Source organism: Halichoerus grypus, chromosome 2, assembly GCF_964656455.1.
Source record: "Halichoerus grypus chromosome 2, mHalGry1.hap1.1, whole genome shotgun sequence".
Lineage (NCBI taxonomy): Eukaryota > Metazoa > Chordata > Mammalia > Carnivora > Phocidae > Halichoerus > Halichoerus grypus.
The window spans coordinates 67,683,357-67,699,457 of record NC_135713.1 but is presented as its reverse complement, the minus strand read 5'-3'; the positions used below and the strand labels follow the sequence as shown (position 1 = coordinate 67,699,457).

General features: G+C 39.9%; 1 long non-coding RNA gene across 4 annotated transcripts in view; it reads right to left on the bottom strand.

Moving 5' to 3' along the window:
• LOC118555131 (uncharacterized) overlaps nucleotides 1–16,101 on the bottom strand; it is a 224,562-nt gene that overhangs the window by 207,288 nt on the left and 1,173 nt on the right. For all 4 annotated transcript variants that reach the window (XR_013445654.1, XR_013445653.1, XR_013445652.1 and 1 more), the window contains exon 2: nucleotides 7,687–7,873. This is a non-coding gene — a long non-coding RNA (uncharacterized LOC118555131). The remainder of the gene's footprint in view (nucleotides 1–7,686; nucleotides 7,874–16,101) is intronic.

The following is a 16,101-nucleotide window of genomic DNA, read 5'->3' as shown; positions in this document are numbered from 1 at the left end:
TAGCAATAGTCTCAGAGGCTATGAAAACTGTTGAAACCACTGAAATGCCACAGAATTGGGGAGTTTTAACATGCCCCCATGAATTGTCACTATTGGAAGTCCAGAATTATCTGGACTTATTGCTTGTTTTTGTAACTTGGATTTCTTATTATCCTGGGAGATTAAACCATGGTGTTTGGAATTCTAATTGACCCTCCATGCTTGGAGATTATACTACCTTATACTACTGAGCAACCGGAAAGCAGGTAAGCATTTTGGGGGAAATACGCTCAAATATTTGACCAAACTCCCCTTTAAATGTCTTCTTGGGTCTCTGAAAGGCATTCGTCTTAGAACTGAAACTACTCCTTGGATTAGAATGAGGTCCCTTTGGGAAGGCTTATAAAAGAATTTGCTTTTGCAAGGCCACTGGGTTCCCACTGCAATTAACCAAACCAGCGGCAGTAACAGAACTTAAGAGTCTGAAGGAAGAGTAGCTCTCTCTGCCTGTTATTTTGCATGTGAGAGAATTGGAACCCCAGAGGTTGGAGGCCTTGCCCAGCCCACACACTAGCCAGGGGTAAGGCTGGTCCCAGAATGGCACTTTCTAATGCTCATCTAGTATTCCTTTGACCACAGCATGCTCCCTGGAATTCTATGGTATCCAGCATCTACTCCAATGCCTGGCACACAGCAGGCTCACAATAAATGTGTACTGACTAACTGAATGGCCTGAGAGCCTTATATTTTCAAGAAATCATTTTAAATTAGTTAAAAGTGCTGAATAAATCTGGTTTTGGGAGACACTAGCCAAATGCTAACGAGACCATTATGAACAAGAAGAGGGGGTAATTGGCGGCTCGGTCAGTAGAGCGTGCTATTCTTGATCTCAGGGTCATGAGTTCAAGCCCCACATTGGGCCTAGAGCTCACGTTAAAAAAAAAAAAAAAAAAAGAGGGGCTACTGAATAAAAGAAACAGGAGGAAATAATTAAACTGTAGCCTATAGTAACAGGTGAAACTTACCTCATGATGGCGAGGGGCTGGGAAAGGTGGTAACTTGTGACTATATCAGAAGCATTAAAACATTCTTGGCTATGATGCAGAAAAACATAGTGTGAGATTCCTTTGCTTTCTGCTGCTATTCAAACAGCAGGTGTGTGCTCAGAATGGTTCTTTTAGAGAAAACAGGGTGAAATTTTGACATCAAAAGGTCTTGAGATAACCACAGTAATGAGAATGACCACTGGGGAAAGAGCATCCCTCTTTTGGACTGAATTAGAATATATCTGTTTTGAGCATTTTTATTCAAAAAAATGGAAATTTTGCTTAATTTCCATTTATCCTGTTCTAAGTCTACCAACCCTGCAAAGCAGAGGTATGATTGATCTTAAAATGTCAATCTCTCACCTAAGGAGAGGAAGAAAAGATTTATTTAAAGAATAAAATGTCATAGGGGTTCTTAGGAGAAAAGCTCCTGGGTTTGGATTTTGTCTTGACAGCCAGCCTTCCAAGTGAGTAATTTTGCCTCTCCATCCATCTTGTAGCAGCTCCCCAGATAGCTATGAGTGCAGACATCCACATGAGCAAATGTTTGCATGTTTTAGGCTCCTTTTTGGCAGTTCATCTACCTGGGCACTGACTTTCAGGAAAGAGTTCTTGTTACCAAAAGAAAAAAGTCCTCAGAACTTTGGGAAGATAATAAAACTCTACTCTTGAATACACTCATACCAATAAAAACTCACCCACTAGGCTGGGTTTGGGATAAAGGAGCTAGAACTCAATGTCTTTGGTTTAGTCCTAGGGGATTCAGGCGGCCAGTGAAACCTACAATTTGGAGAGCTCACCTGAGTACAGTTTAAAGTATGAGTGGGTATCAAAACTGTGAATGGATTCATCAGAGGGCCTGAAGAATTCTCAGCATCTAGATGCAGCCTGCACTCTGAAGGTTTAATATATGCATTATGCTGTATATCCAGCATTTACAGCTGTGCCTGCCTGGCACATCAGAGGTATTTGATGATTATTTTGTTAAAATAATTCAGCATTAAAATTAGAGAAAATCTCCCACTGGTTTAGATATGGACAGAAATTTATATTGCTTATTAAAATGTAGCCATTATTTCATGACCCTGGGAACTAAAAATAAGACAAGCAAAAAATGAATTGAAAAACACCTTGAGGTGTTGTCTAAATTGGCCTTCTGTTTCAGAAAAAAAAGTCTTATTCAAGTCACTCTAGATTAATGAATTCTATTACTGAAGACCCTTAGATGGAGAATGGCAGTATATAAAAGTCCAGTGACTGGTGCCTTGGTTTTCTTTGTGTGAGGGCAAACAATTCCTGTTCTTGACATTTTCTGTATTTCCCAGATGATGGGCAGATTAATGGTACCCCTTGTCATTGCTCTGACTGGCTGTAGGGATCTCTAGTCATCCTGACAGCCTGGAAAACTAGCTTCCTCTCCTCATCCTTGCAGTCATTACAGAGGAGCAAAAGGCAGAAAGAAGAATCCCCCTCATAGCAGAAAACCAGACCAAGGAAGAACCACTCTAAAGATAAGAATCTACAGCCTGCTCTCACTCTTAGGGAGCCTGAGGAAGGAGCCAGTCTCTCTAAGGACCACCAGGCTGCCAGAACCGAAGAAGTCTCATTTGTCCTTTTAAAGATGGGGAGGGAGAAAGGGCATAGTTGAGAACACAGCCGTAGTTGGCTATTCTGAAACAATTTGGAGAGTACGGCTCTAAGAAAGAAAAAAAGGGGAAGGGAGCCTACTATGGCCTGAATGTTCGTGTCTCCCCATAATTCATATGTTGAAATCCTAAGCCCCAAAGGTGATGGTAATAGCAGGTAGGGCCTTTGGTAGGTGTTTAGGTCATGAGGGTACAGCCCTCATGAATGGGATTAGTGCTCTTATAAAAGAGAGCCCCCTTGCTCCTTCCACCATGTGAAGACAAAGAAAAAATAAGAAGTCTGCAACCTGGAAGAGGGCCCTCACCCAACCTTGATGGCACCCTGATCTCAGATTTCCAACCTGTTCATCTGTGAGCCATAAATTTCTGTAGTTTATAAGTGACCTAGTCTGTGGTATTTTGTTGTAGCAGCCTGAACTAAGATAGGGCCCAACTAAGAATATTCCTCATTAATTTTCTAAAGAGTTAGTCCACCAGGAAGCCAACTATTCTTACTTTCCAGATAAGGCAAGTTTCATTCATTTATTTATTCAAATTCAGTAAACAAATATAGTAGTTCAGACCAATATTATGGATTGGCTTGGTAAATACCTCTCTGCTTCTTAGCAGAGAATCGAGCAAGAAATTTACATGTGACTTAAGACTGTTCTAAGTAACTTCTTTTTTTTTAAAGTTTATTTACTTAAGTAATCTCTACACCCCAACTCATGACCCCAAGATCAAGAGCCACACGCTCTTCTGACAGAGCCAGCCACGCACCCCATAGACTGTTCTAAATAATCTCTGTAGGTTACATAGTTACGTGCTTATGGTCCAAACATATCAAGGACAAAAGGAATTATCTCAAAATAAAATCACCCTTCAAAAATTATTAAAGAGATCTGGAAGATGTTAAATTGAAGAGATAGCTTAACATCAAGTCAGGGTCTGAATATACCAGAACTGCTATGTCTTAACAAATTTACTCCCCTAGGGGCAACATAATATACATAAAACTGAAAATGCACAGGCCTGCCGTTTGCCAATGGCTGTAGGGAAATACTCTAATATATTTGAAATCTGCCAAGAAAACAGTTTACCCTTTCAGTTATGTCTCATTTTATGTTTTTGAGTTTTTTATAAGTTTTATTGATTCTTGTTGACCATTTTTCTATGACACACTGAGAAAATTGTTTTAGAATTTTCTCTCTAAACACCCTCCATAAAATTTAATTATATTGCTTTTCATTTGTATAGTTCTTGGATGCTATTTTCCCCACTTTGTGTCAATGACTCATCATAGGAAAAAAAAAGGTTCCCATCCATTCCTTACTTGGTATCTATATGACTGTAAGGGAAGACATTGGTTTTATCCACAAACTACTGTAGCCAGATTGTTGCAGAAATATGAATTAATTAATGCAGAACTGATGTAACACTGTTACCAGGAACCAAAGAGTTAAATTCAGGATCCAAGGTAATTCCTATAAATGAAAGTGGTTGGGATTTGTGTCTGAATCATGGTGGGGTATTAAAGTGTAAGAGGGAGGGTGGGATGGAGAGACAGAGAAAACCTCACCACAGCACATGGAAGTTTCTCCTTAGGAGAGCCTTGTGGCTCATTGTGCCTGTCAAGTAGGCTAATGTGCCTGTAAATTTCCTCTGACAGAAAACACATCACAGCAGCACCACCAGAAAACAACACAACCAAACTGTGGAAGACTGAAAGCCCAGCGCTTTCAAGGGTGATCAGAATGTAAGAGAGTAAAAAAATACAGTGCATTGAAAATAAACAAAGGCTAGGAAGAAATGAGATCACTTTCTAAGAAAAAAGCATTTATCATTTATAGGCCAAAGGAAATGCTTCTCCCACAGCCATTTTTTATGTATTATTTGGCAGTCTCAGTTCAAGGTCAAAAATATCAGAGGGCAAAAGGAATAGGACTCAAGATTTAAGATTTGTCATGACTGGCTTTGTAATTGCATAAATATTAAATATGTAGAAATAATTGTAAGCACATTATCTCCACATCTCCCCATGTTGCTTTAATTTTTAATGTAATCTTATCCGCCTTTTCCTCAGCTGGCTGTGGGTTTGTGATTTGCATAGCTAGAATGATCTGGTGCCATCAATTTAGTAATGAAGTCACTCATTGAGCAGAAGAGGCTTCTAAAGATTATACAAAGCTGTAGGAAAGAAGGGTGTGGAAATGAAATTTTATGTTTCAGGTAAATGGGAAGTTTATTTTACAGCACATTTTCCCATTGTACATCTACAATGGCCACTTTAAAATAAATTTGGAAAACAGAGAAGAGGGGGGACAAAGCACCCACATTTTCATCATCCTAACTTATTGGTGTTGTATATTCTGGTCTTTCATACCTATGCACATATATTTTTAACACAGATGTAATCACTATGTGTGTGTTTATAAAATTTTGTATCCTCCTTTTTTCTCTTATTAACATGGTTATCATAACTATAACTTTTATGATTGTAAAATAATAATAAAAAGAGAAGTCCATAATTTGCTCAGCCACTCAGTTTCTGGTGTCTAGCATAGCAGAACGGTCAAGCAGCTGACACTGCAGCCAGATGAATCAAATACCGGCTCTGCTACCTAACTGTGTGGATCTGGACAGGTTAGTGAAGGCTGCATCTCAGTTTGCTCATCTATGAAATGGGGATAATAACAGTGCCTCCATGAGAGTGTTCTGGTGAGAGTTAAAGGAAATAATCCATGAAAAGCACCTAGCCCGGCTCTATTATACAGGAAGGACTAAAACAAAGTGTTATTGAAAACAAGAAAGTCAAATACATTACAGTATGTTTCAAAATTAACAAAAAAAAGTTTCAGTCCTACAGAGTCTCCTGAGACCTTGCCATCACCCCACAAGTTCCCTTGTGCCTTTTACTAGTAACAACTCCCCACCTCCACTGCTAACCAGATTTTGATCATTAACATTTCCTCACTTTGCTTCATGCTTAACATATAAGTATGTTTCCTGAAAAATATAGCTGTTTGGCCTCTTACTGAACTTGATGTAAATGGCATCTGTCTGTCTCTCCCTCTCTCTCTCCCTCTCTCACACACACATATTCAAATACACAATATCATTCTGTATTTAGGAGGCATACAATCCAAGGCTTGATTTTGTTGTGATGAAGAAAGGTTTGGACAGGGAGCCAGAGAACTTGGCTTCTAATCCAGGCTCCATGAGATCCCAGGCAAATCTTTTTGCTTCCCTGGGGCCTCCATGTAAAATGTGTGCATGTGCTAAGTGTCTTTGAAGCTTTGGAATACTAAATTGTTAAGCCTTTCCTATTTGAGTACTGTGTTGGCATATGAGAAACCAGAGCCAAAGAGAATCCAGAGAAAGACCTGGGGCCTGCTGGAAATAAGCCTCCTCTTCCCCAAAATCATGCCAGTAATAGTGTCAGCAAACAAAAGACTATAAAAAAAATGAAAGTGATGATCCTACACCACAAATAATTTTCTCTTCTCTGATATGTGCACATTTAGATATATTATTGGCCTTAGTGATCATGTGCATGGATATTTTCCCCAAGATAAGTCATAACCATAAAGATTTTAATGTCAGGAGTTTGGAGTTCAAATAAATAATTACATATTATAGGTTTTCCTGGACAGAGTCAGTTTTAAACATCTTCACTGATTCTAAGTATTTCTTATATGTATTTCTGTATTTGTGTCTGGATTTCTCCCAATACTGCCCGTAGTAAATACTGCAGGTTGGCTCACTTAATGTCCATTCCACCTTCTGGTGTCTTTCATAATGCAGAGACTGGAAGCTTACAACAGTTTCTAGACTTCTTTGCACCTAGAGCTATGGATATGAATTAGGTCTGCAATTAGATATATTCATGCAAGATTTAGAAAACATAAGAGAAGTTGGGCCATCTCCCTGACCACTCTTGGCTGTATTTCCCTAATAATTAAAGTCACTGAAACATTTTTCTGAAGCAGTGTTCCATGGCCCATTATTCAGCCCCCTGAAAGACAATAAGCAGTTGGGACAGCAGTAGCTTTCTGGCTCTGCCTGCTATCATAGGGTTATGTTACTGATACTCATATTCTAAAAGTCCTCAGCAGTCATAGCTCCGCCAATAGGTCAACTCTGTATTGTACTGGAATCACTGATTTTCAGAGGCTCTGTCTGTCACTCACTTCTCCAACCCTGATCATTCATTTTTGTAAGCACCCTCTATTAAATACTTTCCTTCGTGAAAATACCTAAAATTGTTTCTATTTGTTTACACTGAACTCTGACTGATACACATCCTAATTGTTACTTTAGAAAATCTGTTCACAAGGTATAAAGTATCATAACTCTGTAGAATGCTGTATTGAAAAGAGAAGTTTCAAACCAAGAAAAAACAAGCTATACCATTTAGTATCTATGTGTCCTAAAGCAAGTTGTCTAACTTCTCTGTATCTATGTCCTTTCTAAATAAAATAGATACTAACATACTAATCTTACAGAGTTGTAAGAATTAAATGAGGCAGCACAGGTAAAGCACCTAGCATACACTGGTCATTCATTATATAGAGTTTATTTCTTTCTATCCCCATATTGGACTTTCTTGAGTAATTAAGATGATTAGTAAAATAATTTTGGGGGAAATTCTCTTTAAAGGACTTATTAAAAAAACACACTCTTATAGGAACATAAAGATTCACAAAGACAAGAGGAATAGCTTTAAATGCCATTCAAGAGCAAACAGACTTCTATCATGAACCAGAGCAATCCATTATGAGTACTACCAATTCACCCCAACTAGTGGCTCAAGGCCCAAATAATCATTAATTCATTCAACGAATATTTATTAAGCATTGACATTGCTAGACATGACTTTATTCATTAAGATACAGTGATAAATCAAATGGTCCCCAACTTCCAGGAGCTTGCATTCTACTGGAAGAGACAGACATAAATTAAGTCAATAAATAATTTCAAATAGTGAGAAACACTATGAAGAAAAGGCACTCTTCCTTTAGCTCTCTTTCCCTTACCTTCTCAGAAGTTTATTATGTTACTTGACTCATCCTCTTTCTCAGCTTCATGGAAGGGAAAGCATAAGGAGGCGAAGATTATGCCAACAGTGTCATGATTCTCTTAGGCAGACGAGTAGTTTCAGGATCTGTGAAGGGTCTGGGGCCTGTCACTGTTTCATGGATGCCAGAAGAAAACACGAGATGCCTGGATTAGAGACAAAAAAGCATGTCAAAGCAGCATAAGCATGATATTGGTGTTTCCCATATCTCCCAAATCCCGGAGGGTCTAAAGGAAGGGGTCCAGATGGGTGCCATACACATAGCGGATTTCTGTCATTGGCCAAAGAATACCGAACTTGGAGAATTTACTGCTTTTATATAGTGTTTGGTAAGCAAGCCTGCTCTTGGTTTGGGAGAAGATATTACTTGGTTGCTCAAGGTTGCTCACTGCAAACACAATCCTGAAATTGACCCAAGTAAAGAGTAGCCAGGGGTCTTGCACTCTTGGCACACACAGAAATAATGTGTAGAGGTGCTCATGGCCCAACGGATAGGAGATAAAGTGATTGAACCCTCCAACCTCTAGTTTTATGCAATTATAATTATAAAATTTTCTTAAGTTCTTAACCCCTTCCAAACCTTAATCTTAGATATGATGTAGTTAGGCAACTGAGGAGTTCAGTCAGACTTAGAATAGCAGTTGGCACGGGAAGAAATAAATTTTCGTTTTACCAAATATAACCTGAGGCTCTTGTATAGACATAGACCCTCTCATCATCAGAAGAATGGAGCCAGACCTCATACCTTCCAGAAACCTCACCCCAGGCTCTATTCCTGTTCAAGATTACATTGATTGCCCATTTTAACAAACCTCAGATGCAAAAATATATTTCTGTAGGTAGGGAAAACAGTGTATGTTCCTACCCCAAGCACTCCTCACATGGCCATTGTTCTTGCATTCTGATGCAAATGGCTCTTGCTAGATCATCCTCACAGTCAACTTTTCTTGGTCTCTCAAGCCATGGATCAATACCAGGGAGAAAAAATTGTAGACTTCCTCCATGACATATCAATGCTGTCCAAATTATCCATGTGGACTCCATTATCCACTTCCTGTAATGATTATTTCAAATGTTCTCTATCCTACTCACTTCTTCATGGGACCGTTCTTCCCCTTTCCCAGAGAAAATGGAAAGTAACTGGGGAATGCTCTCTCAGTATATCATTTGTTACCTCTTGTAATCCTACAGCACATGCTGAAAAATAGCCATTACTATCCCAATGTGGCATGTTGGAAAATGGAGCTTTGGAGATATCATATAACTTTCCTAAAGTCACAAAAGCTATGTGTCCTGGAGAAGGAACCAGATTGAATCTTTATGATATGGGCCCTGCCCCCATGCAGCTTCCAGATAAGGTAAAATAAAACTTCTCGTTTTTTTAAGTGTTCGTGTAAAAAGTTCTAGCCTCCTAAGCCACAGAAACATGTGCACTATAGAGAATGTTTGCTTTTACTTTTCCTAGATACATTTTCTCATATCATAATGATTAGATCTGTAGCTGTTTGTTTCCCTAATGACAGAGCTAATTGCTCTGATCCAAAGGGCGAATAAAACTCTTATCATCCCCAAAGCAAAATATTATATCCTGGGATAGGCACCTAGGTTAGTTCTGAAGGTGCTGGGGAGACTGGAGTGTTATCTTTATAGTTATTTAAATTCCAACTTGGAATGAGGCCCTAGAGCTTAGAAACATCTGGAGTAAGGAAGAGAGACTTTCAGGAGATGTGGAGGAACAGTTGCATCCTTTATCTTTATAAACACAGAAAAATCACTTCTTGTCCCTTGTCTATAGAGTATCTGGCCACTCATGTAGAAAAATTTTCATTGGCTTTCATAATATCGCCCCAAGGGTAAGACCTGGAGCAAGCTGGGAGAGTGGAGCATACAGTTCTTATTTACTCTGGTGTAGTAAGAAATCTGCCTCTGATCCAGAACATCTCATAAGCTCATTCAAGGTGAAATGAATAAAGACAAATATTAAAAACACAATACTAGGGGCACCTGGGTGACTCAGTCAACTGAGCATCTAACTCTTGATTTCGGCTCAGGTCATGGTCTCAGCGTTGTGAGACAGAGTCCCGTGTTGGGCTCTGTGCTCAGCAGCAAGTCTGCTTGGGATTCTCTCTCTCCTCTCCCTCTGCCCCTCCCCCTGATTGCATGCATGCTCTGTCTCTCTGAAATAAACAAAATCTTCAAAAAAAATCCCATAATACTAGACATTTCAGAGAAGGGATAAGAACACAAATGCTTCCAGACCATGAAACAAATAGTTATAACAAATACCTGGTAATATTTGAAGAAATAGAGATAGTGTTTGAGCTTCTTTGTGTAGAATGAGTAGAAGTTTGCTGGTGGACAAGGCTGCTGAAAAGCATTCTAAACATAAAGAATTGTACCAAGGATCTGAGGTGCACCTTTGTTCAAGTTGTTATAATATTGGGCCTTTCTTCAAGGTACTTTATTTCCATATATCACAAAATTGTCATATTAATTTCATTAGAATAAGATATTCTACTGCCATCTTCCAGAATAGTTCTAATAACAAATTGACAATATCAGCAATACATACAGCACGTCTTAAAGATGTTCTATGTATGGTTTGTACAACCATACCCAGTGGCCCTGTCTGCTTGGCTCAATAGGAAGAAAGCAAATCGTTCAACATGACTAGCGTGAGGACTGTGTGTGAAAGTGCAGGAGTAGGGGAATAGGCTGGATAGAAAGGCAGAGGTCAGAATTTGAAGAAATTTAGGGTTCATACTAATGTGATTAGAATTAGATGTGAAAGTGCTGGGAAACTACTGATGGATTTTAGGCAAGAACTAATGGGACTGACATTTTCATAAACCTAGAGCATAGAGCATTGGAAAAGTGGCGAAAGTAGGGTAAGATTAGTCGGGAGACCTGGTAAGAGACCAGAAGACCACAGGAGCTCTATGATAAGAAAGGATAGGGAGAAGGCTGATTTCTTTGGCCTCAGAGGGACTGGCGGCGGGGCGGGGAGGGGGGATCTTCTTCCTGTCCAGAGTGATTCTCTCCTCCAGAGCTATTGGTCCCCATCACTGTACCTTCTTCTCTACCACTTTGATCTTTCACTTAACTCTTCTTTTTCCTGTGTCTTCAGTCTCTTTCTCCACTTGTTCCAACCCTGCAGGCTTTGGTTGCCCTAATATGCCAAAGTCTTGATTCTGCTCCCCCTGTTTTTCTGCACGAGTATTTCCCCCTGTATTAGAATGGCTTTACTCACTCTTCAGATTAGGAAAATACTACCCTTCTACCAAGTGGTTGAATAGCCCCTAAGCAGCAGTGTGGTAGCTAACAGAGCCACAAGGATCACTACTGAAGCTACTAGGTTGGCTTACCACACTTGCAGAGATTCAGCCAGTAAGATGACAATAGGCTCAACTGGATTAAGGTAATTTATTACTTATACAGCAAAAATAGTATCAGCATGGTGTCACCTCCCCACATCTCTAGTCCCACAGGACGATACTGAACTGGAAGGACCTAATGAGAGAGACAGGAGTGATGAGTTGATCTGTTCCTGAGAAGCCATCTAAACTATAGTCTGACAGTTTCTAAATTAACACAGAAGCTTGAAGCTTTAATTGAAGCCGAGTGGAGTAAGATGGAAAGTCCTATGCTCTACTGAAACTAGGGAGCTTGATGAGAAATGGTTTGATAGAAGTCTGCTGCTCACAAGAAGCTTATCTCCTCTTGGTCATGGAGGAATTGCAGGGCATTCCACCAAGACCAATCAGAAGTGCCTTTCTGGCTTATGTGAAGACATGGAAGGTCATGTGGTGGCCGGGCTGTACCCCAATAACTCCACCTCTGACCTTTCATGTATTGAAGTAAGAATTATTTTCAGGAGTTTAGGACACCCATGAGATTACCTAATTAATTGTAGTGATTGATTATAGGGGCTTGGACCAAATATTTTCCATTCATTTTAGGCCACAGCAGATGAAAGTGACCGTGACTATGACTCCTATCAAGATGGTCAGGCTAACTTGAAGGATAAATTGTAAAAAGGCTCCACATCCAGAGCCAAGATGGTTAAGTATGTTTCAGGTGTTGTTGAGATTGACCTGAGAAAGCCACACTGCTTTCTCTCTAAGGTAGAAGATAATTGTTCCACCTTTCCTGATTCATTAATCTAAGTGCAGTAATAGGTGTTGGCATTTGAATATATTCTCCCTTGAAAGCCCAGCAGGAGGTCCAGGGCAACATGATTGTTTATTATCACTTGCATTAGAGATTTTACACTGGTTTATGTTTGTCAGGCAAGTATAGGTCTGATGTCCACATAAGTACCCTACTGGGGGCATAAACTGTATTAGGAGTATAAGTGCCATTTATGACAACAAGGGTGGGTCAATTTTGTGTCCCTTATGGTGGACAAATTCCTTGTTTAAAGCTAAATAATCTCCTGCAAAGCAGGCTGCAGTGCTGCTTCTGCAGAGGACAATCTGGCTATGAGAGCCAACCAGCCTAGCCCTTATGGTATAGACTGTTCCAGGTGAACTAGAGTCTGCTAATACAGAAGTTTGTAGTGACTTCGGTCATGGCATTTTGCTGACATGGGGGTCAAGGTTTAATTCTTCAGTGTCTGAAGGAAAAGCTGTTAAGTTTTGTCAGCAGGGTCAGGAGGGAATGATAGATGTAGCAATCAGTTAAATTCAGCAGTGGTGCTGGTCTGGAAAAAGCATACAAGAGAACTTTTTTCTTAGATGATAGGAAGAGACCACAAGGGAGTAGGCTTGTGGCGGGGGGGGGGGGGGGGACATATTAATATCCAGAAAGTTAATCTTGTTCTGTCATCTCAGGTGGAGGTCATCTACCTGAAAGGGCAACAGTCCTTAAAGTCTAAAAACTAAGGATCTAAGTCCTAACATCTAGGACTTTAGGATTTAAGTTAAAAATGGGTTTTCAAAGATTTATTTATTTATTTATTTAAAAAAAGAATGGGTATTCAAGTTTACAAAGGCATTCTGAGATGATAGACCAGGCCAGGTGTCCAATAAGTGAGAGGCAAGAGAGGCTTAATGATTCTTTCCCCAACCCCTGACTTCCCAGGGTTTAGAGTATTCCTCTCCTACCAGCTGGGCTCTTCATTTCCTTCCATAGCCACACGATTGGTATAACCAGTCTCTGCAGCAATCACTTTATTCTTTTTTCCAATCCTCATCATTTCTAACCCACACCATTTGCTTGGATTCATCTCTCAGTGGTTTTTTGTTTGTTTGTTTGTTTTGTTTTGTATAGCTTGTAGCATCCTAGAACTTGTCCCACCCTAAAGGTGGGGACTTGCCAGGACCACTTTAGAGTTATCATCTCATACTCATGATTTTCTTCTGTGCTCTAGTTCAAATATATCTTACCAAGGCATCTGAAATACCTGCTACTTCCAGTTCATCAGGTCCAACTAGCATAATGTTATCATTATGAACTACCAGAATGAACCAGTGTGATGTTTTGTGGAATGTCAAGAGGATCAACATTTCTGTAGACTATATTAAGGAGAACTGATGTGCCCCTGAGGTAACCATGTGAAGGTATACCATCGGCTCTGTTAGGTAATAGCCAACTGCTTCTGCTGGTTTTTATAAATAAGTATAGAGAAGATGGCATTAGCTAAATCAGTAGCTGTGTAACAAATACCAGGTGCTGTGTTGATTTGTTCCAGCAAAAATACTGCACCTGGAACAGCGGGCCCAACTGGAATTACCTCCTGGTTAAGTTTACAGTAATCCACATTTTTCAAGATCCATATGACTTTTACACTGGCCAAACTGGTGGGTTAAATGGGAATGTGATAGATATCACCACCCCTGCTTCTTTCAAGTCCTTTCTGGTGGTATTGTTTCTGGTTTATGATCTTAAAAGACAGTGAAAATTCCAGGAGCATCCCACTTGGCCTTCCTACTATAAAAGCACCCACCTCATGGGTTAAAAAGCCAATGTGGGGATACTGTCAGTTTTAGAATTGAGAAAATAACCACAAATTTCGTGTGTGAATCAAATGAACTAACAGAACCAACATGAGCTAAGACTTCATCTAACTACTGACCAAGATAAACTCTAACTTTGGTTGGAGCATAAAAGTGGCATTTTGTAGTCTTAGGGATTAGCATCAGTTCAGATCCAGTGTCTAGTAAATCTCAAAAGATCTGCATATTTCCTTTCCTCCAGTGTACTGTCACTCTAGTAGGTGGCTACACAGCTCTTTGGGGAAGGCTTGGGCGAACATTTAAAATGTGTATTGTAGCAATGGTGCAAGGTCCTTCCTTTAAAAAAAAAAAAAGAATTGGTAAAATTATGTATTTTATATAATGTATTTAATCTAACCCATTATATCCAAAATATCATTTCCAAATATAAGCAATATGAAACATTGATATATTTTACTTTTAAGGATTAAAAAATAGATGTTTATTATGACATTGTCCATAATGGCAAAAATCTGAACATTATCTGAGGGGTCCATCAATGGTACTACTGCTGTGATCTGTACAAAGTCCTTCCTGAAGGAGATGCTCCTTCAGTCAAGGGCTTCTGGGTCTGTGAATTGGTTTGGGTCTGAATACTGCGTGAGAGGCTGTGATTGTCCACTCTGCTGACTCAAGTTAGATTTTACCTACCTTAGAGCTTTTGCTATTATAAATAACAAGCAGTACTCTATTAGGCTGGCTATGTACTTTGTTCCTAGGGCATCTCTGTGGACTAAGGCATCTGATTGCCTGTACACACCTGCCCTTTAAGGCAAATGTACCTACATCATATTTGGTGGTGTCCTCTGCTATTCTCAGGTCCTGTAATCTCCAGTGAAATCCAGAAGCCCAGTGGTGGCATCTCAGAGTATGGCATCCTCTGTAGTCATACATGGCCTACAGAGGGGAACATCCGTAGAGATTTTCAAAGATGCATGTCTTCCTCTCACTAATTTATTTCTCAATTTTTCAGTGAAGGGAGTGTCTCTGGGCCTTTGATGGAATGCAGTTGAGGATGGGTATGCAGGTAGTATATGGTAAATCCAGTATAACATTTCCCTAAGTCTTTGGATTCCCTGTTCCACATGTCTGGGAAACCTGGGCACCTCAACCTCACAAATTGGGTCCACGTTTCCATCAATCAACCAAATAAGCTATTAGAACCACCTCTAGCTGCATAAGCTGAAACATATAATTAACACCATAATAATAAATTTGGCTCAATCTACAGTGTCCTCCTTAGTCTAACACCCTGAGGAGCCACTCCCAAACATGTTCTCCAGTTCTCTATGTATCAACAAGGTAAGTCATTTCTTCTGCCCATGTATCAATTTTGGTGTTTAAGTTATTGCTTCCTTCTCCGCAGTGTGCACCTATCCCCCAAAAGCATGCTGAGATTTGACCCTACTTAAGAGTATAGTGGCAATAGAGGGTGATTGTGGTGGGTTTTGAGGAGAATGTGAATTCTCTCTCAAGGGATTGTCCCAGGTGAGGTTGTCACAAAGTTTTCAAGCAGAAGAAGCCCACCTCCTCAGACAAGGGAGGGCAACCTACTTCCACTGGTAAGAGAGGCCCAGAGTGACTTAATGGTTCAAGATTGCCAGTTTCATCTGGGTCCAACCCATTCCGAGTTTTGAAGTCCTATTATTTAATCATCAATACCCTTTTACATGAGAAAGTTGGCACATCTGTGAATTCAACACAAGCTGTAATTCAGTAACCCGAAAATTAAAATTTTGTGTTCGATTTTCAGAAATACCATTTTTGTTGCTACAATAAGAGCCTCTTTTAGAATTGTTATAGAAGCTCTCTGGTTCTCGTGCCGTACCTTTGATTTGTTTGTCATTTCTCTTTGTAAGTATTCAAAGGAACTCAAAAGAATCCATCTCACACCACAGTCCTTATAGTCACCTTACAGCCTTAACAGTCAAGTGTCATTGCCACTTGGGCCCCCCCTCAAGGCACATGCTTCAGTTGGCACTTCATCACAATCAGCCACAGGCAATTGATTAATTGGAACGCCCTGTGTGCCATGAATCACTAGAATCTTATTTCCCTTTGGCAAAGAGTTCAGCACTGAGCTCAAGCCAAAGGCCCAATCAAACCAAATTCCTAACCCCATCTTTCCAAGGCCATCTCTTGGGGTTATAGGTAAAGCTTAATAAAAGTAAAAAAGCTTAAGCAAAACAATTATAAACTATAACAGAGAATTAATGAGACATTCACTAGTGGAAAGACAACCCTAGGGAATATACAAATAGCAGTTATAAGGAGCTAACCTTATAACTAATCCCTGGGCTGGGAGCTTCAGTTTCCCAAGAAGGCTCCCCACCCCCTCCTGACTTTATTGGAGAGGGAGGAGTCCTCTCACTCTGGCT